General features: G+C 38.9%; 1 long non-coding RNA gene across 1 annotated transcript in view; it reads right to left on the bottom strand.

The window, feature by feature from the left end:
* The window catches only part of LOC112657272 (uncharacterized), a 71,596-nt gene that overhangs the window by 36,691 nt on the left and 12,099 nt on the right, over positions 1-22,806 (bottom strand). Inside the window, exons 3-4 of the long non-coding RNA XR_003134940.3 lie at positions 22,417-22,509; positions 21,756-21,850 (exon numbers count right to left, since the gene is read on the bottom strand). This is a non-coding gene — a long non-coding RNA (uncharacterized LOC112657272). The remainder of the gene's footprint in view (positions 1-21,755; positions 21,851-22,416; positions 22,510-22,806) is intronic.

Genomic DNA, 22,806 nt, shown 5'->3' on the forward strand with positions numbered 1-22,806 from the left:
ATGATGTGAATTTGGTATACTGGATCTGGGCAGAATAAAAGTCAAAACCAGAGAGGCTGGGGGAAAAAAAGGAAGAATGCACAGAAACCAGAGGTCTGGGTAGGGAGAGTCCAAAGATAACCAGAGAAAGCTGCACCGGCATGCATATGCATCTATTGGAGATGTGCATTCCCCTTTCTCCCTTGTACTCTGTAAAAAAGAATCTCTCAGGATCCTCCTAAACATATATTTTCTCTTTTTTTAAGATTTTATTTATTTATTCATGAGAGAGAGGCAGAGACACAGGCAGAGGGAGAAGCAGGCTCCCTGTGTGGAGCCTGATGTGGGACTCAGTCCCAAGGACCCCTGGATCACAACCTGACCCAAAGGCAGATGCTCAACCACTGAGCCACCCAGGTGCTCCCAAATATGCATTTTCTTGACATCATCTCCAGAATACACTCTGAGATACAATGGCCTAAAACTAAAGGCTTATGGTTAGATTTGGGGGCAGGTCTGGATATCTCGAGTATTTTATACACAATTTTGTATATGGGAGTTTGCCCATGTTTCTACACTTTGATTTATAGCGTCTCTAGATTTTCAGTGAGCCAAAAAAAAAAAAAAAAGGAAAAACCATGTGAACCATCCCCTGGTTGAAACAGGAACAAGAGGTGCTGGCACTACCTCCTTTATTTTTGTCAGTAATAGTAATAACTCACTATAATTTGACCACAACCATGCACCACTTGCCATGTGCTTTACAACATTAGTTCACCTGGCTTTCAGGAAAAGTGATACAAGTGATAACCATCTGTTTTGCAGATTGAAAACCCAAGGCCAAAAGAGGTTAGTTTCTTTCCTGGACTACAAAGCTAATAAGAAGTAAAGCTCAAATTAGTATCCAGGTCTATAAGATTCCTATGCCCCTGACTTTTAAATTGCATTAAGCTATTCATTGCAACCTAATACTTTACTGCAAATCTATGTAAATTGTTAAAACCCACTTAATACTATAAAAATTTTATTTTTTAATGGTTCTAGTAAATTTGGAGAAGTTGTCTATTTGCCGGATTAGCTGTAAATACAGCAAACGTATTTCAGCAGCTACTTTGGAAAGAAATGAACCAATATGCATTATTATACATTTTCCAGCTTCCTCATCTGAAATGATAATAAAATCCTTTGCTACCCCAATTTTTCTGTTGTACAAATTCTCTTGATGTGATCACTTGAGATTAGCTACTAATCTGCTTGTGGACACACTGATAATTGCCAATGTCACTGAAATTCTTTTGCCTAGGCAGTACAGGGTTCCTGAATTCAAATAATTCATCTTGCTGCATCATGATAAAGTTTTGCTTATAGTAAATTGCCTTCAAATATACACTATGAAAATGTTCTAAATTTTGAAAAAAAAATGACTAGATGGTAGATGCAAGGAAAGAGAAAAACTAGAAATAAGTATTTACCATCAGTTCCTATTCTTAAAACAATCCAGTATTTATTTACCCTAATCCAGTGTTAAACTCATGATCACCTTCTTTAAGTAATAAACTTTATTTTTTAGAGTAGTTTTAGGTTCACAGCACAATCGAATGGAAAGTATAGATATTTCTCATATATCTCCTGCCCCCACACGTGTGCAATGTCCCCAACTATCAACACCCTGCACCACAATGATACATTCATCGATGAACCCACATTAATGCATCATTATCTTCTAAGTCCATAGCTTATGTTAGGGCTCACTCTTCACATTGTAGTTCTAGGAATTTGGACAAATGTATAATGGCACATATCTAGCACTATCCTAAAAATCCTCTCTCCTATGCCTATGCATCTCTCATCTCAACTACTAATAACCACTAACCTTTTAACTGTCTCCATAGTTTTGCCTTTTCTAGAATGTCAAATAGTTGGAGTCATGCAGTATGCAGCCTTTTCAGATTGGTTTCTTTCACTTAGTAATATTTATTTAAAACATCTTTCCATGTCCTTTCGTGGCTCGATAGCTCCTTTCTTTTTAGCACTGAATCATAATAAGCCATTGCCAGGATTTACCACAGTTTATTTATCCACTTACCTACTGAAGGGCATCTTGGTTGCCTCCAAGTTTTGGCATTTACACATATAAATTTGTAAGAACACCTTTGCATGGGATTTTGTACAGACATAAGTTTTCAACTCATTGGAGTAAATACCAAGGTGGACTACTCCTGGATAAGACTGTCTTCCAAAGTGACTTTACTACCCATGATCGTATTTTAAAAGATCCAAAGGAAAAAAAAAAAAAAAGATCCAAAGGTCTCTATGAAAATCATTTTCTAATTCTTAGGATAACTTAAAAACTCACTATAAATTTGCAGGTGGCTCTTTTTTAAAACCTGTGAATTTAAAACATGTAAACACCCAGCTCCACTCAAAATCAACAGGATCACAATTTCTGAATGTTTTAGAAGTTCTCTGATTCTATCCGGCAGGTGGGTAGATCCACACCAAGGAGGTGATTACCTAAAAATCCCACACCACCGCATGAATGCATTGCTGCATTTGTACACATACTTCTATTTGTGACAAACCATCTAGTAACATGATGGTATTTAACGTTTCATGCATTGGTAAGTATAACTGGCTGTCATTAGGCTGCTGTGCTCTATTATCAGAATGACAATTGTACAAAGGCAGCCATTTACTCCTGCTGAATTACGTTTCCAGTCGTGAAAACAACCCTCTTTGCACTAGTCATTCACAACTAAAACATATCTTCACAGAAACAACACTGGGGTTTAACAAATGACTTTTTAAAAAAATGAGACTTGCAATCAAAAGAACAGCATAAAATACATCAATTGCTCATCAATTGTTTCTGGCATCTGAGAAAAGAAGAAAGATAGATTGAATATGAAAATGAAATTTTGGCAAGGGAGAGCCAAATGATCTTTGAACTTGTTACATCAAGAATATCTCACGATACATGAAAGTAGTAGAATTGACTCCTCGAACATCGTATAGTCACATAGACAACTCCATGTCAAAAGATGCTGTTTGCTAGTGGTGGGTAAGACCTAACTGAATGTATCCCATCTGTGCTAATGTGTAATAATCTGTTGCTAGTAAGTGCAATGGTGTAGACTGAAGATACTAGCTAGGACATGGAAGCAGGTTCTCTTCTGAAACATAAGGTTTCTCTGATGACTAACCTTGGCTTGATAACTCCCTGGTGGCCTTACAAGCCTTCCTTAAGCTGCTTCCCCTAATCTAGAACACTTCCAGTCAACTTTCTTTCTGTCAGTCCTCCACGGGCTCAGACTTCTATCAGACTTCCTGGTCCTCTCCCTATTGTTTCTCATCTAAGTTTCTCTTAATGAAAGTCTCCCATGTTTATTATGGCCTCTGTTTCTCAGAAGACCTAGGCTAACACATGGGTCCCCCAAAACACTATAAGCTTGGTGGCTGAAAAATGATATTGTTTTCTTCAACGCACATCATTAATCATTTTAAATTGATAATCATTGTAGTGTCGAGTTGTTGATTTTCTGTGTTTAGGTGAGTTCTATCAAACTGACTCCAAATCAATCATTTTTTTCAGTTCAGCTACCTTACCTCCAGAGGTTAACCCAGGCAGCATGGTGAATTCTTTCTCCAAACATAATTCCCACTTGTGCATACTCACTCCTGCTATAAAACTAAACCACCATCAACTGCTAATGTGTGTTTTGCTAAATGAACCAGCTCCACCCAGTCTTGCTCATTCACCACAACCCAGTTTTTTTAAACACCACTCAGATTCCTGCTTCGACCATTTGTGCCCATGTTGGCTGGGTCCTCCAACAATTTAGGAAAAGTCTGGAGGCCAATGAACAAGTAAACTTAAACAGCCACAAACCACAGTGCCCCAAGTCTAAATTACTGAGTTTGCTTATTTAGTATACCTCAAGCTGGGGCAAACCCATGGCCAGCCTTAGCTGGAGGCCAATGAACGTCCTGAGAATGCCAGGAACGCACTGCTTAACATCTCTAAAAAACACATGGTCTCCCCTATTCAGAGATCCAGCTATGAACATAAAGCAATATTTCCTTTATTGCTCCATAACTATATAATCATTGCTACCATACTTAAAAAGTTCTTCACTACCTTTGGGATCTAACCCACTTTTCATTTTAAAGGACAACTCAGGGTGGGGAGATGGATAGGAAGAAGCACTCCAGATTTTTGGCATTGCCATCTTTGTTACTTGTAAAGGGAGCTTACAGCAAATAAGGAAACAGAAGCAGAAATGCAGACGCAGTACAGTCATCTCCATCACTGAGAAGAACAGTATGGCATATGCCATGAGAGGACCAGGCTCTTCCCACGTTTCCGAGCTAGAATCACCTGGCGAGCAAGAAGGTGACATCTGGCATCTCTGTTCGTATTACAACCATACAGATGGGCATGGACTTAACCCATCTCCCAGAGCAATGAAACAAGACTTTCTGGGGGGGGGGGGGGCAGTATCCAAGAAGCATCATCACCCCAGTGACTCCAATTTCCATCAAATTTAAGAAGAATTACACTAGGCCTAAGACATTAGTTCTCAAACTTTATCATGCACCAGAATCACATAGACACTTGTCAATACAAAAATTGCTGGGCTTTACCCCCAGTTTCTGATTATGTAGTCTAGGTAAAGAATTTGCATTTCTAACAAGTGCCCAGGATTTGTGAATACTGCTGCTGGCCCAGAGACTTTGAGACCCAATACTCTAGGAAACTCTAGGTTATCCAGAAGGTCCACCTAAGCACACTCCTGCTCACATTTTATCGGCAATGACTATGTCACCTGAACATCACTAGCCACAAGCGAATCAGAATATTAAATACTTTTATTGAGCATAGTACTGCCCCAAACAAAATCAGAATTCTCTTACAATACGAAAGGAAAGAAGAGATATCTGGCAGGTCAGTATTTCCTAAAAATGTTAGTATCATGTGAACATGAAAATGATGTTCTTTCTGGGGCACACTGGATGCTGATGCAGGTACTGCAGCCACCCAGGTTCTGTCCACCCCTGAGGGGATCTGAGTTCTGTCCACGCAAGTGATGAAGCTCTGCACTGGCAGCTAGCAGTGTCAGCTACGGAAACACACCAAGGTAAACTCCTGACACCTGATCTGTCTGACTGCTCCATTCTTTGAAGGAAAGAAAAGGTTCATATTCAATAACTTTAGCAAGTGTCAGTTTACATAGGAGCAGGTATGATGAAAATGTGGCTCCTTATGGCCAGACTCCCACTTTCCTGGGCAAACTTCATTCCAAGATGTCATGAGTGAACTGGCTATACCACCAGGGGGACAGGGGATATGTTTGCACTCTACTGTCATCCTCAAATGCCGTTTCCTTCATATTTTTTTCCTCTATGAAGAGATCTCACACCATGCAACTTTAGAGTTTTAGAATCATTGCCAGGAGATTAGCTGAGTGACTGGGGGAGCACCTATCAGCATAATGTGCACCAATACCCCTAATTCTGCTCTTGCCTCTGCCCACTGAGCCCATTTGCAATGATTGCAACGCTTCCCATTTTTCTAATGGTTGAATCTGAAAAGGAAGTGGGCCCTGAAATGCCTTAGTGCAGAGCAATTTTAAAAGATTTGAAAGCTTTTTCCTTCAAGCCACAAAATGTCCTGAAAGCTTCTGATCACTTGACTGTATTCTATCCCACCCAGATCTGACCAAGCCCCAGTCCATCAGCCTCACGCTGAAAAATATGTCTTTAATCATTAAGATGTTCCTACTGCTTCAAACGACTCTATCGTTCCTATAAAAGCTAAAATTATTTTCACTTGAGAAGGCTCAGGCCTGTGATTTCCTTTGCCAAAGGAATAAGGCCCATAAGTAAAAATTACATAAAAGCAAAGGTTTGCATCCAAAATGTCTTACTGTATATAAATAAGATGTAAGGACTTCTAATGTATATTGGTCTCCCTTGTTAAAAAAGGAGAGAGAGAGAGAGAGAGAGAGCATGAGCACTATAGTAATTGCTACAATCTTGATGGCATTACTGCTGTCACTCTCTGGGTGATAGAAGGCTCATTGCTGGGACAGTCACAGAGCCATACACTCACACTTTGGTCTGTGGCCCCCCCGCAATTTCCAAGGCTTACTATTGGGTGAAATGCTACATCTTTGTTTCTCAGGCTGTTAAACCTTTGCTCAGAATTGATCACCTTGGCTCTGATGGCCATTCACTGACAGCGCTCCTCCAACTGCTCTGGGCTTTTACAGTATATCAGGGGTTTTTTAGTAAATGTAATAGTAATGAAGAATTAGCAAATTCTGCGTTAGGTGAGATTGTTAGAGCTCCGTGATCACACAAAATTCTTACTTCCACCTTCTCTATTAATTTTCAGTATTAAGATTATTTAAAAATATGTTCACATCATCATTCCCTTCCTAATTTCATGAAAGTGAAGTTGCAATGTTTTGCTGTTGGCAAATCAGCCTATTTCCTTTCCTACACATTGACATATAGGGTCTTTTATTTAATAATTGATAAAGAAAACATCACATCACCTCAATTAGAATTAATATGAATACATTCTTCCACCAGTCACTTGGAAAGTATTTATTGAGTGTCAGCTACATGTAGACTCTGTGCTAATTGTAGGGGATGCAGCAGTGAACAAAACAGTCATAGTTACATACTCAGCAAGCTCACATACATCCAATACATTGATTTATACAGTGCATATTTAATCATCTAGGTTTCTTAATTGGGCTCTTGCAATCACGGGATGAGTTTATTTTGGATAGTTTTCTAACTGTGGTGGGGGAAAGTAAGCAACTGAAAATGATCTTTCCCTAGCATCCAGTGTATATGCTTCTTTTGAGTCTTCTTTCCTTTGGCCTCATTACCCTCCTTCGGTTTTTGTCCTTGGTCCTCAATCCACAAAGGAAGTTAGTAAACTAATCATTTATTTATGTCTTTCTCCCTCTTAGAGGATGAGCTCCATTCTTGAGCACAGAGAAATAACCCTTCATGCACGGTACTTGCCTCTCCCTGACATTTCTCGCCTCTGACACAGCACATATAGGAGCCCCCATCACTGGAAGAGCCCAAGCCCTGTTGGATGGATGGATGGATGGATGGATGGATGGATGGATGAGTGCATGCCCAGCTGTGCCCAGAGAACATGTCTATGAAATTGGTACTTTGTTAAAGTCACTACCACAATTTATTTAGTCCACATGGCATCCTTATAACAACAAACTCATTTCTTCAGGTTTCGAAGGACTCTGTGAAAGCAGAGTACTTGGGACCTGTACTCAGTACTCAGGGAAGGGACATCATATTTTCCCACAAAGACAAGCTCTTCATGGGATCTGGAAGGCATCTCAGAGAACATCCAGTTCAACTCCATGATTTACAGATGTGGAAAGGAGCCATGAAAGATGAAATGTTCTACCTGAGGTTATGCTACAGGTCAGACACCAAACAAAGATTAGAACCAATAAGTCTTTACCTCGAGCCCAAGGCTCTTCTCTGTGCACAGTACGGACCCCACTTATAAACAAGACAAAATGAGGCAAAATTAAGAATGTCTTCGACAATGGACCATAAACAGGGATGGACAGATGGTTCACCAGGTTTCCTGGATGCCAGCCAAAGGTCCAGGGAGAAGGACAGGGCACCTTGAATTTATATTTGCTCAAGAGGCTACAAAACGTTTACCCAGAATGTGTAGCAGATGCTACGTCTTCCCATCTGCCTTGGCTATGCAGCTGAGCCCAAAACTCTGTGAGGCCGCTTCCTATGCAATAATTCGGTTGTGCTTCATCCCCACCAAAAGCAAATTTAAAAAGACAGAACAAAATAACAACCCTGACAAAAACTTAAAGATGTTATTTAAACCATGGTAGATGTTCCTTCATTATAAAATAAGTACAATCTGGAACACAGTGGGGCATTTGGGAAAAAAAGGAATCGTGGTACAGAAGAGCATGACAAAGAATTGTTAAAGAATGGCATTCCCTTGGTTATCAGAATTAATAGTAAAGCTATATCGTTTTTAATTCACCCAAAGTGTAGCACACACAGGTGGAGTAGTCTGTACACATCTGAGAGGCAAATAAACTCTGCTGGCCCACAAACAAACTTAGGCAAATTTCAGCATGAGAAAATCACTCCTTTGGGCTTAAAAGTCTGGTCTTCAAAGTACAAATAGTTGGAAGAGTTGTATCATAAGAGCATATAATTATACCATCAAATTCATAACCTAACGCACTTACCTTTAAGGACATGGTGCAAAATGACATTGCCAACCCCCTCCCTGGTGGAGTGGGCTATTTGTTTCTCTGACAGGAGGACATCCCTAGACCAGCAAAGTTCCACATTGTGTACATGTTGTAACACACTCTCCTTCCCCAGAGAGCTTTTAAAATTATTTCAGTTATAAGTCAAAGGATAGCTAACTCAAACTGGCTTTTTTGCCTCTGTATTCATCTCCGATTTTGCCTTTGTAGCCAAACGATGAAGAGGGTAAGCAAGCTTCAAGTGAGATTCTCACATCTTCCCCCTGTTTGTCATTTTGGCTACATCCTCAGGATGGCTTTTCCATCAGAATGGCCAGGGCCACTCTACATGTCACACCATTCATAGCAGGAGACATCACCTTGTCCCCTGTTCTATCCTTAAATAAAGTCATGGGATTCACTCTTGTCGGACCACATTCCAGTAGATGTCTTTCCCTACACCAATCACTGCATCCAAGAGGATGGACTATTCTGATTGGCTAGGGCTGATTGTGGTCAATGTCTAGAATTTGCAACTGCATGGGGGCAGAAAACGGGCATTTGCTGGGACAGTCACTGCAGAGTGTACTATGCTAGATGTGAACAAATGGAAATTGTCATGCTGATAGAACATGGGAAAAGAGAACGTAAGTTCAGAACCGGGAGAGTACCAGAAGAGGATAGACACAGCTGTATTCCAGGATGGGAGTTCTGTAGTACCAGACTGATATATCAGTCTGCGGCTGAGGAAAGGGAAATGGTTGCTTTGAGTTGAGTTTTAGAAAGAGATGCAGTGTTTTTTAGTCCACAAATGCCATAATTTACAGATGCTTTCTGCAAATCTCTAGCTCAAATGTATCAGTAGTGGATGGCAAGTACCAAAACATTCACATTTCTCCTTACATCTCTCTTTCCCTATGGAACATAACTCAAATTGAATAACAATAAGGTTCTACAGGTCATTCACCACATTCTGGGTGGGAAAAGGATAAAGAGAGAAAGTAGAGTTCCTCATAACCTTATTGATCCATATTGTACTCTTCAGATATGGCTGTTTAAGATCATTGTTAGGCTTTTCTTTGAAAATTAGAGGTTCATTTGCTTGTTTTGTGTGCAAAATCTTTGTAACTCAAAGGATGAGCCTAAAGATGACTGCTCCTTTTCTTTGTCTTGCTCCTGAGAAGTCATCATGTGCCCTCCCTTCTTGATTCTCCACATGCATCTCTGAATATGCCTTATCATACAAGCATTCTATGAAGTTAATTCAGGGTAATAAATGCTGCGGACAAATCAGCAGTTCAGAATAGTAACAAGTGCACACAGTTGCTCAACGTCGAGCCTAGGAAACCACTGCTAACTAACTGTGTACTTTGGTCAAGTCCTTCCTTTTTCATGGCTCCTGCAACTATTTTTTCCTGAGATAAGAATATTAATGACTTACCTGCCTAAAAGTAAAGAGCTGGACAAGATAATCTCTTGATTTCCCTGTAGGATGAAAATATCTATGATTCTTGGGGAAAAGTCAACAGATGACACTTGCGAATGACATGGTAATAATCCTATGATATTTCAAAATGTTAGTATTAACATAAATGGGCTACTGGTGTATTCATTGATGGTAAACAAATTACCACTGTGAGGCAAGTTAGCAAAGGGCAGCCTTCATTCTGAGATTTTTGTATCTTGTGTCTCAATCAATCACTCTTCTTCAATTTTGAGTTCAGTTTTAGTTGTAACTTTTTGTGATATGTCAGCATATAAGATGAAAAATACAGCGGTTTCTAGAAGCAAAACATTACGCTAGACTGATGACTTCTCCCTTACCCTATAATGTGCCAAGTATTTAAACTTAATCTATTAAAAGGCACTGTTATTAGTTTGATTACTCTTTCTTGAAAGCTGCTTTTGTATTTAGCTGTTTCCTGCATTGTCCTTAGAGGTGTTCAGTGTAAGACCGGCACTAAAAGCTAATTTATAACACATGTGTGTAGATAAACAGTCATCTACACACATGCATGCATTATTCATACATGCAGGATATACAGTATGTGGCAGGCACTATGCTAGGAGCTAGTTATGGAAAAGTAAGCGAACAAAAGCTTCCCCTGGCTTCATGAAGCTCCGAGCAAATGTCAACAACAGCATAAAGGAGGATGCATTGTTCTACTTAGAGAAACCTGAAAGGATTCACAAATTTGTATGAGTATCCTCCATATATCCATAATAACCAAGTAGGTGACATATCCCAGGAAAACAACGCAAAGCTGGAAGATAGGAAAATGGAGTGCAGAATATGGTGGAAAACTTAGATTTTAAGAAACTGGTGGAAGAGGACAGAAAAAAATAGTGAAAAAAATACAGTCAGAGAGGTACAGGAAGAATCAAGAGGCAGGGTATTTCAGTGATCAGGGTGGAGAGAGTTTCAGGAGATCAACTCAACCTCACATGGTATGGAAAATTCCAATAAGATAACATCACAGACAAGGGCTTAGATTTGCATGCAGGTGGGCACTGGTGTTGTGTGGGGGCATCTTTTAAAGAGCAGCTATTTTATTTACGCTATCCTGGGCATCTCTCAGACCAAGAGGCCACATTTAGGTCATTAAAACATTCTCAAAAATCACAGTAATCAGTTCACCACCACCGGTTGATCCTGTTTTCTGTCAAGGGGAGTTGATAGCTAGCACTAGGGAATAGGAACAGCATCTATAATACACGGTGTCTTTCCTTTAACCTCTCAAAACAACTATTTCCTTTCCTTCTAAGATACTGAGGGCTATTCACATTCCTGGACAGAGCCTCCCTGATATTCTTCTTCACCTTCCAGAGAAAGGAAATAGATTGTACCAATGTACCTGAACCTGGGTTGGAGGACACTTCTCAGGGTGATAACTAGCATCTAAGACCTGGCTTGAACATCTCGAATCTCTTCTGCCTATCGGCATCCTAATTCCTTCACCTTCCTCCCTAACGTTTCAATTGGAGTCTTTGTCTTGGGTCCTCGACTTTGACAATTATTTCTAAAATCATCTTGTCCTAGGAGACCAGCCAAGTCTTCAGACAAATAGAATTTTTGATGGTATAAATGCCAGAGATGCTATAGTTGATAAAATTATGATCCTCCACAAATTTTTCAAGATCTATTTTGCAGTTTGAAATCAAGCCATTTATAATCAAAACTGGATCGTTTCTTCTTATATTAGGATAGGTTTGATTAGAATCAACTTCAGATTCTCAAATAAGTATGCACCATATAATTTGCCCTATTTAAACATGAAATATTAACCAATTCTATTTTTCTTGGCATTTCCTTTCCTGTCTGGCCCTTACCTCAACTTTGATAGTAAAGTTTTTTTTATGCTTATTGTGTCAAGAAAGGTATGTGTGACAGTGGAACAGAAGAAAAGAGAGAAAAAAATTTTCCTCTGGGTGAATTTTAAAATATTCCACTCATAGAGTAATTTAAAAGACTTGTGGCCTAACATAGATTTTTGTGGGACAAAAAGAGTCAGATTTTTTCTTTTCACCATACCCTTCCAAGGGCAAGGAAATAACTTTTTTCCTTTTTCTTTTTTTTTAAAGATTATTTATTTTTTCATGAGAGACAGAGAGAGAAGTAGAGAGATAGGCAGAGGGAGAAGCAGGCACCCTTCAGGAACCCAATGTGAGACTCGATCCCAGGACCTCAGGATCACGACCTGAGCCAAAGGCAGACACTCAATCACTGAGCCACCGAGGTGCCTGTAGAAAATAACTTTTTTAGGCTAAGAAGAGGGAGGACACTCAAACTGGAAGTGAACAGAGTGTGAGGTTGGTGGGCACTCAAGAAAGGGGATTGGTGTTTTACTGCTTCCAAGGTGGAACCTTGAGGAGGCAATACAGTCTCAGATCGGTTTGGGGATATAAGAGAAGAAAGGAGATAACTCTTGTTTCCTGGATAGAATCCTGAGAAATGGTAAGAACCCAGAGAGAAGAAATGCTCCCAACTGTGTCTATGTGGAATGGTCCTTACTCAGTGTGTTGGGATTGTCACTGCCTCCTGTGGGTCAGGATATCATAGTAGGGTCATCAAGAATTATAACAGCATAGATAATTTAAAGAAGGCAACATACAGCAATGAATGGCTTAGTAGATGTCTGTATTGACAGATGAATGGTGTGCATGGAATAGACACCTAGAAGAGGCACCCTCAACGCCCACCATGTTCTGCTGGTGAGATCACAGGGTTGCAGAGAGTGTCGGTGAGGGCTGAATGCTTAGCCTCAAGCTTGAAGGCTATGTCCCAGCTATAATTCAGTTCTATCACTACATAGGAAGTATATTTTTTGACAGGAGATAGCATTCTCCACTACAGGCTACCCGTCATGTCACCAAATTTCTACATAAACTTCTCCTTATATGTAAAACACTATCAATTCTACTCAAGGGAAATAAAAAATTCCACCCAGTTACTTTATCCTACGCAAATTTCATATTTTGTGGGTGATTTTCTGTCCTCCATCAGGTTGGGACATGGCTCCCTGTACACAAAAACTGATTCATAAAAACTACCATTTAGAAAACTGAACAAAAACAGTAGATGAGGTAGGAAGTGCAAAGAATTCCTGATCTGGGAGTGATGACTTACTTCCATGCTGGCCTATACAGTTAACCTTGAAGGAAGATTCTGAAAAACAATAATTATATCCAGTTTTACATGTTTTCTATTATATTGTATTTCTAATTTTACGTGCTCTCTATTATATTGTATTTTACATGCTCTCTATTATATTGTATTTCTTCTTGAAAACCAGCCAGTCATTGCCTGAGTTCATCATTCTTATAATTCCTCAATATAATCCTCAAGAAGCAAATTCATGGGCAGCCGTGCTGGCTCAGCAGTTTAGCACCGCCTTCCGCCCAGGGCGTGATCCACAGAGACCCGGGATCGAGTCCCACGTTGGGCTTCCTGCATGGAACCTGCTTCTCCCTCTGCCTGTGTCTCTGCCTCCCTCTCTCTCTCTCTCTCTCTCTCTCATGAATAAATAAATAAAATCTTAAAAGAAAAAAAGCGAATTCACTCTTATAATATGACGCCAAGTGCTTCCTTTAAAGCCAAGGATGTTTACGTACATTGTCCACCTTCCAGGTTGTTCCAAGGGTAGTTCTACTAAATATTTTTCATTGCATAAGAAAGATGACCAGCTCTGCAGGCTGCAACATGTGTCTGCCCCACATAGCCTGACAGCTTAGCTAAGGACATGTATTTGAGTCTTGTGGTATTATTCAAGCTTCTCTGTTCTTTGTTGGCCTAAGAGATGCCAGGTTAAATCAACAGCATAAAGAAGTTAGAAATTCATTTCTCTCACAAGAGTGAAAAGAAAAAGTCTAGGGGCAGTTAGGTCAGTTCTTCCCAGTCAGTCAAAGACCTGGGTCCTTTCCATCTTGTTTCTCTGCATGTGCAAAAATGTGTGGCAAAGCTGAGTCTCAGGCATGTCCATATTCCAGTTCATGGGGAGAGGAAAAGGCATACAAAATATTGAAGAGCAGGCCTATAAAATGAAACATCATATTTAATTCTAGTCAATCTCCAAAACTTAGGCATATGGTGGCCCAGAGCTTCAAAGGATGTCCCAGCCTAGACAATTGCATTCCAGCTAGAATGCTACCATTGTGGAAGAAGAGAAGACAGGGTCTGTGGGAGTAGTTAACCATCTATTGCTATGAAACAAAGACAGAATAGGCTCTCGTGGGCAATTTTCAGCTTCTGCTAAAGCATGTTCCTTTCCCTTATAGTTTACAGTCTTATTGGAGAAACACACAAGATTAATAAATGTATTATATATAAATAGTCTGTTAAAGACTATGACAACTGGGGATCCCTGGGTGGCTCAGCAGTTTAGCGTCAGCCTTCAACCCAGGGTGTGATCCTCGAGTCCCAGGATTGAGTCCCACATCAAGCTCCCTGCATGGAGCCTGCTTCTTTCTCTGCTTGTGTCTCTGCCTCTCTCATTCTGTCTCACATGAATAAATAAATAAAATCTTTTAAAAAAATAAAGGGTATGATGACTATAAACACAACATGATGTTAAGAACAAAGTAATGAATCCAATCTGACCTTTAGGGATCCAGAATTCTTCTTAGAAGAATATATAAAAGAAGTCCTAAAGGATGAATAATTGTTTTCCTGCTTTGGGGAAGAGAGGGGAATCAAGGGTTGGAGGAAAGAACTCAGTCCACATGAAAACCTGAAGACAAGACAGGGAATGGCACTGCAGGAAAATCAGAGAATCATATGACTGCACATAAAATTTTGTTTGAGAGATGAACTTGTAGACTGTAGAGAGCATGGGGAAATGGAATGCCATGAGACTGAGCAGCTAGATTATAAGGGACCTAACAGTACCTATGACCTCTAACTCTGCAGTCCAGATTTAACCTGAAGACCATGGGGAGGCAAACAGCCCAGACAGCCTCCATCCTGGAAGGGAAGGCAATTTCTTTCTTTCACCTCCCTCCCCAGCCTAGAATGTCATTCTTCAGATCTCCTACCTATCATTGGTCAATACCCCAAAGGTAAATCATCTTCTCATCTGGCCCATGTGAGAGGAAATCTGCATATGTTCTCATTTACAGCTCTGTACTTTTTCCTGTTCAAGGAGAGCCCAGATAATTTGACTCCAGGTAGAGGTAGGGGTAAACCCAGTTGTGCTGGAGATTCACTGTGAATTATAATGTCTCTATAAAATCTCAGCAGTATCACTCCTTGGTAAAGCATATTCTTTTTGTTACATCAATTCAAGGCTGGTAATCATAACCAACGCAGCAAGTATCCTTTGTAAATACTGTTCTCCTAGCTGTACTCTCACAAAAACTATTTTACTGTATTTCCCCAGGGCTATTGCAAATAATATATGACCACTGCTCTTGCCAGGACTGTGAAGGCACGAGCAAATTGTACTGTAGAAAACCCAAGAATGAGGTGAAAAGCCAAAGAATTAAGATAAATGCTCAGCAGTATAGCCATCAAGGTGTTTTTGTTTTGATGCATCTCCATCTTTATCTATTTAGAGAAGAGGGTTGCAGTAGAAGATGGGCTGATTCTCCCTTATTTTTATTAAGGCACCATATGATTTCCATCTTTATCCTTCTTTTCACCTACTGGCATAGGGAATGTTGGCTGTAACCTTGAATTGTTTTGTCCTTCAGGGAGACATGGTTAAGTTCCTGTGCAGGTTTTGTGAAGGAGAATAACAGACTTGACTTTAGTGGCCAGGGGTCTCAGCCACACGTATGTGATGCTGGATCTCATGTCCCTGACTCACATGGACCCCTGGGAACAGTGCTCACTTCCCTCTGCTTGCCACTGGGGCTGCCTTCTGTCAACTGGTACATCTTTGAACTAAAGTCATGCCTTTGAGGTTCCTGACCTTGTATCACTCTCACTCAAAGCTAGTCTCCCCAACTACCCTAATTTCAACACCTGCAGAACAGAACATCTTTCCATCCACCACTCCTAGCACACAACCAACCCTGCTGCTCACCTACCACCATACTTCATCAAGTCTAAGATATCCACTTTTCTCATTTAAAAATATCTGAAATCAAATTTGCCTTACAGTGGGTGGCATCTTAAAATTGCAGCTGCCAGGCAGAAGTTGCAAAAGTTGACCTTGGAATACAATAACTTAGTCCTAAGTGTTTTATATTGATGAAGAGCCTTAACAGGAATCTCTCTGTATATAAAGTAAATGTATTCCTCAAAAACAGTCTCTAAACTAAACTAGAATACTCTACCCTCATTTTTCTTTTCACTTATTTGAAAAAAATAATATTCAATAATATGTCAAAGTCATTCTAAGTATATTTCTAATGCAAACCTAATTTTAAAATTAAATGTTAACATCCCAGAAAAAGTCAGAAGATAAAAATACTGAAACTAAAAATATGATGATCAGCAGATGAAGAGGTGGAAGTAACACATCCTAAGCTTTCGTGATTTGACTTTAGGTTTTCACCTGCTACACATTTACACTTCCAATTTTAGTAATTATTTTACATTCTTATTTTTCTACTATCTGCTATCATTACCATTTGGCGTTCCTCAGACTATTTTGACCCCAGCTAGTAAATCAATCAATCAATCAATCAATCAATCAATCAATCAGTAAATGTCTTCAAAGAAAATCTCAGCAGCTAAACAGGGCATGTCACGAGGTCAAACAGATCCAAGAAACTCTAACTACTCCTACACTCAAGATGTATTTTAGGTTCTTTGAGCGATAAGTCATAAACACATCCCAGCCCACACAACACAGATGTGCAATAAATGTCATTGCATAATAAAAATTTTATTGACAGATAATGACAGTAATAAATTAATACCAACAATAAAATGCAACATATGACTGTTTTTCATAAGCAGTGTAGGTCTTAAGAGCTCTATGCTTTCATATGAGGGGAGATGGCTAAGGCCGACCTTATCAGAAGGTAACTGGGCTACAGGTGAAGTGCTGCAGGTAGCCCACAGGGTCTCCATGCTCATTTGAATAAGGCACCCCTTCCTCAGACAAATACAATCCTAAATTCTGTGGCTTCCCAAGTAAAATATAGGCTGGATCTTAGCTCCATTCCATACATTTGTCTAGATCCTCTTGTTCGGTTAACATCTGAACAACTATGCATGGCAGCTCCAGAAAGAGAAATTCTAACTGAAAAAGCACAGAACACTTTTCCTGGGCTACAATTTGTTTTCCCAAATTCCTCTTCCAGTCCAACAATGACCATAACTTTTATTTCTTTAAAAATGTTAGTGTCCTCATGCTTAGGGCCATCTCACTCATGACCCAGCAACATGCTTTATTACTTCAGATGACTCTGAAGTCATCTTTTGCCCCCCTTTTTCCCTTCCTCTGTTTAAAAAGTCATCGAATATCCCCACAGAGAATATAAAGTCATAATAAAATTTGTATGAAAAAAAATTAAAAAATAAAATTTGTATGAAAGTATGTATTTTGTATGTAATAATTCACTCTCTGCATTGGTTTTTATTGTCCTCTTTAATTTTCCCAGCCATCTGTGCACTGGTGTGAGCAGTGGCCCATTTTACAGATGAATAAGTTGAGGACCTGAGAGTTTCTGTGACCTATTAGCTCTTGCAGGAAGAAATTATTAAGATTTTATGTATTTATTTATTTATATTTTTATTTTATTTTATTTTTTTTATTTAAGAAAGGGAGAGAGCAGGGTGAAAGGGCAGAGGAAGAGAAAGACTCTCAAGCACACTCCATGCTGAGCAGCAAGCCTGACTTGAGGCTCGATCCCACAACTGTGAGATCATGACCTGAGCCGAAATCAAGAGTCAGATGCTCAACCAAGCCTCCCAGGCATCCCTGAGGGTGACTTTCAAATGGACATTCTGCTGTCCTCTTCACTGTACTTCATGTCTTCCTAATAATTATAGCACTTCAATACTGTTGCAGTTTATAAAATAATCTTCTGTACATTATTTTATTGAACCATGGACTAGGATTGTTTGTCCTATACATCATCTTCTCCTAACTGAGTTTTATAGGTTTATTTTGTTGTTGGTGGTGGTGGTGGTAATTGATAAATCTTAAAAAAAAAAAAAAAAAGAAAAAAAGAAAAGGAACAAACAATAAGATAGTGAAACCTCAGGATATTGGCCTACAATTAAAAAAATAATTCAGATATTTCCTGGAGTTAAAGAGAAAATTCAAAATTTCATACATACGTAATTACTAATGCTTCATTAATTCTTTGTTTTATTTTTTTCCAAAAGTTTTCATATAAGGAGCACGATTATTCCACAGAAAGACTGAATAATGTTTTTGAATTTTTTGGTCAACTACATTCTTATTTTTCAAGAAGTTAGAGGCTTGGGTTTGATGTTTTATAGATTTATACATATTTTTTCTCTATATGATTTACTTAGCCTACTAACTTCCAATCTAAGTTTATTGGGATGATTTATTGTATTTTTAAACTATTATCTAATTTATATCCAGGAAATTTTGAAAATATTCCTAGAATCACTGACCTTGAACGAACTTTAGTGCTTTAGTGCATGCTACAGGGTTTCTCAATTATTCCTCAATGAATTTGAATCCACAAGACTTTTAGGTGACCTTTAATATTACAATACTACCTGAGTCATGATTATGTAACCTTGTATATTTAGATTTTCAGGAATAGATCTAATGGAAATATATTTTTTTTTATTTATTTTTTATTGGTGTTCAATTTACTAACATACAGAATAACACCCAGTGCCCGTCACCCATTCACTCCCACCCCCCGCCCTCCTCCCCTTCTACCACCCCTAGTTCGTTTCCCAGAGTTAGCAGTCTTTACATTCTGTCTCCCTTTCTGATATTTCCCACCCATTTCTTCCCCCTTCCCTTATATTCCCTTTCACTATTATTTATATTCCCCAAATGAATGAGAACATATAATGTTTGTCCTTCTCCGACTGGCTTACTTCACTCAGCATAATACCCTCCAGTTCCATCCACGTTGAAGCAAAAACTCAAAGACAACCTACAGAATGGGAGAAGATATTTGCAAATGACATATCAGATAAAGGGCTAGTTTCCAAGATCTATAAAGAACTTATCAAACTCAACACCAAAGAAACAAACAATCCAATCATGAAATGGGCAAAAGACATGAACAGAAATCTCACAGAAGACGACATAGACATGGCCAACATGCACATGAGAAAATGCTCTGCATCACTTGCCATCAGGGAAATACAAATCAAAACCACAATGAGATACCACCTCACACCAGTGAGAATGGGGAAAATTAACAAGACAGGAAACAACCAATGTTGGAGAGGATGCGGAGAAAAGGGAACCCTCATACACTGTTGGTGGGAATGTGAACTGGTGCAGCCACTCTGGAAAACTGTGTGGAGGTTCCTCAAACAGGTATATTACAGGTATAATTTATATTATATTAAATTATATTATATTACAGGTATAATTAATTTATATTATATTACAGGTATAATTTATATTATATTAAAAATATACCTGCCCTACGACCCAGCAATTGCACTGTTGGGGATTTACCCCAAAGAGACAAATGCAATGAAACGCCGGGACACCTGCACCCCGATGTTTCTAGCAGCAATGGCCACGATAGCCAAACTGTGGAAGGAGCCTCGGTGTCCAACGAAAGATGAATGGAAATATATTTTTAAAAGACTGGAGAACTGAGGCCCTTGTGTGGCTCAGAGGGTTAAGCAACCGCCTTCAGCTCATGTCATGATCTCAGGGTCCTGGGATGGAGTTCTCCAACCTGCTCCTTGCTCAGTGGGGAGTCTGCTTCTCCCTCTTCCTCTGCCTCTCCTCCTGTTCATGCTCATGCTCTCTCTCTCTTTCTCAAATAAATGGAAAAAATCTAAAATAAAAAAAATGAAAAAGAAAAGTCTGGAGAACTGAGGGAGTGCTGCTATAAAGTTAAATGAATTGCTATACACGCACTGTTTAAAACACTGATTAGTCATAGCACTGTGAAAGTGTTTTGCTATTATTATAATGATCATCTGTATAGTTCCTTTATTCACAAAGATTCCTTTGAGCATATATTTTTTCTCTCTTTCTCTATCTGTCTCCCCCAGGTGGACATCTAACATTTTGTTTACCTAGGCCACCACTAAAGGGCATTTGTGATATTTCCAGTTTTAGGCAATTGTGCTATAGAATGGCTGTAAACATTGTGTATATATTTTTGTATCAACATAAATGTTCATGTCTGTAGTATCTTTTCAAATCTGCCCACTGTAAAATTGAGTTTTTTGTTTTCTTATTATTGAATATTGAGTGTTAATTATATATTATTAATATTAGTCCTTTGTCAGAAATGCTATTTGGAAATATTTTCTCCCCATCTGTAACTTGTTGTCCTTAATTCTCCTAGGAGTGTCTTTTAAAAGGAAAAATTATTTAATTCTAATGTAGTCCAATTTATCACCTTTTTTTTCATGAATTAGTGTTTGGCTGACTTATCCCAGGTCACAAAGGTTTTCTCTTATGTTTTTATCTAGAACCATTTAGTGTTACATTCTACATTTAGATCTATGAATCTCTTCTAGGTATTTTTATAAGGTATAAGGCTAAGCTAATTTTTGGGCATATGGCTGCCCAATTCCAACATTATTTTATTAAAATGACTATGCTTTCTCTATTGAAATTCCTTTGCACTTTTGTCAAAAACCAGAAGTTGTATTTGCGTGGGTTTGTACCTGAATTCTATTCCCTACCATCAGTTGTGTCTGTACTTTCAGCAATACCATCCTATCTTCACTACAGTAGCCTCGTAGTAAGAGTTGAAATTGGGAGATAGGATTCTACAACTAAACTCTCCTTTTTCACAATTGTTTGCCTTTCCTTATGAATTTTAGAATCATTTAGAACTATGAAAAATATTTTTGTATTTAATTCATTCTTCTTTCTTTGGTGTTCTCAACTTTAATGTTCTAAAATTTCCCTTCAGCACTGTTTTAGCTACATCCCACAGATTTCAGTACTTTTTTTTTTTTAAGAGAGAGAGAAACAGAGCACAAGTAGGGTTGAGAGGGAGGGGCAGAAGGAAAGACAGAAACCCAAGCAGGCTCCACACCGTGCACAGAGTCCAACATGGGGACCGACCTCAGGACCCTGCGATCATGACCTGAGCCGAAATCAAGAGTGAGATGCTTTGCTGACTGAGCCACCCAGGTGCTCAGTATTTTCATTTTAATTCTGTTTACAAAGTTCTATAATTTTCCCTTGAGATTTCTTTCATCCTTGGATTATTCTGGTATATTACTTAATTTTCATGTTTTGACATTTCTCTGTTACCTTTCTGTATTGCTTTCTAGTTTTAATTCCATTTGAGTCAAGAAGATAGTTAGCCTGATCTAAATTTTTCTCACATTTCTTAAGTTTTATTTTGTGACCTAAGTTATGGTCTATGCTGGTGTATGCTTTACATACACACACACAAAAAATGTGTATTCTGATAGTCCTAAGTAGTGTTTGTAAACGTCCGTTATATCCAATAGGTTGATCGTATTTAGTTGTTCTAAATCTTTGACGATTTTCTATCTACTGGTTCTGTATGCTCCAGAGAAAGGACTGTTGAAGTCTCCAGCTGTGTATGGTACAATTTCTCCCTTTAGCTCTGGTAGTAGAGTGGGAGAAGTATAAGTGGACACAACCTCACCCTCTTGAAGCCACAACTTGACCCAACAGAAAGGAGGGCTCACTTTCCCCAGCGTTCTGACTCTTAGGGCATCCTGTAACTATCCCTGCCATTTCTGACACACATAACAGAGGAAAGAATAAAGAAGTGCATTTCTTGACTCTCTAAAAAGGAATCTTCTCATTTCTTAAGCCACAGCTAGAGGTTTCTCCTTGAGCTCTGTCTACACCACTATTAATTTCTGCTTTCCTAATTGTTTTACCTGTAGGTCAGGAGATGCCAGAAGGAAAAAAAAATTGGTTTTACCTTCAAATTCTGATGTTTTTCTCAATTTGCCTGTTGCCATTTACTTGGCACAGTCTTCAAACAGCTGTTCCATGCATGTTGTCCATGTTTCGTAGCTGTACTCAGGCAGAAAAAAGTGTGTTTACTCCATCTTACCTGGAACCAGAACCCTGAACATTTCCATTATATACATACATATTGTGCTCCTGGAAGGCAGGCCCCCGGATATCTAGAATGGTATCTAGAATATTACTCTTTTTTATTCCCTGGATATCTAGAATGGTACTGGGGACATAGTTCTGTCCCTGCAATATTTATTGACTAAAAAAAACATAACATTTCACTAATGGCATATGGTTTATAGTCTATAATATCAGACAAATGCCAACTTAAATTATTTTTAAATATTAATTTATTTGTGAGAGACACAGAAAGAGAGAGAGGCAGAGAAATAGGCAGAGGGAAAAGCAGGCTTTTCACAGGAGCCTGATGTGGGACTCGATCCTGGATCCCAGGATCATGACCTGAGCTGAGGGCAGCCAGTCCCCCAACCGCTGAGTCACCTAGGCATCCCTACCAACTTAAATTAAATCTTCTTTATGAAATTATGATATTTTGAAAAGCCCCAAAGCCAGTTTTTTATGCACTTATTGATTCAAAGTGTAAAAATATCTCCACTTACCTAATGAAATGGAGAATGGCAGACTTCCCACAATCTTGGAAGATTATGGGATCTAAATATGGAAGGTTGAATCTAGGAACCAACTCACATGATCTGAAATTCATAGAACAATGGTTGTCAGAAAGAAAGAATGAAGAATTATACCAGAAAAGAGACAGAAATATGACTAGTTATAAGGAAAGAGTAATGTTAAACCAGATTGCCACAAAGTTGGAAATGTCTCCTTTCTGTTGTAGAACAGCATATCATTTTAAATATGGCTTAACTATTGTCTGACCAAGTCAGTAAGGTTGGAATCTTTCTGATTGCATAAGAGGCTACACCATGAACATCTGACCAGTCTTCTATAATTATTTTTATTACAGTAGAGCCCAGAAAGAGTTTTTATAG

The sequence above is a fragment of the Canis lupus genome, chromosome 35 (assembly GCF_003254725.2).
Source record: "Canis lupus dingo isolate Sandy chromosome 35, ASM325472v2, whole genome shotgun sequence".
In the NCBI taxonomy this organism is placed as follows: Eukaryota; Metazoa; Chordata; class Mammalia; order Carnivora; family Canidae; genus Canis; species Canis lupus.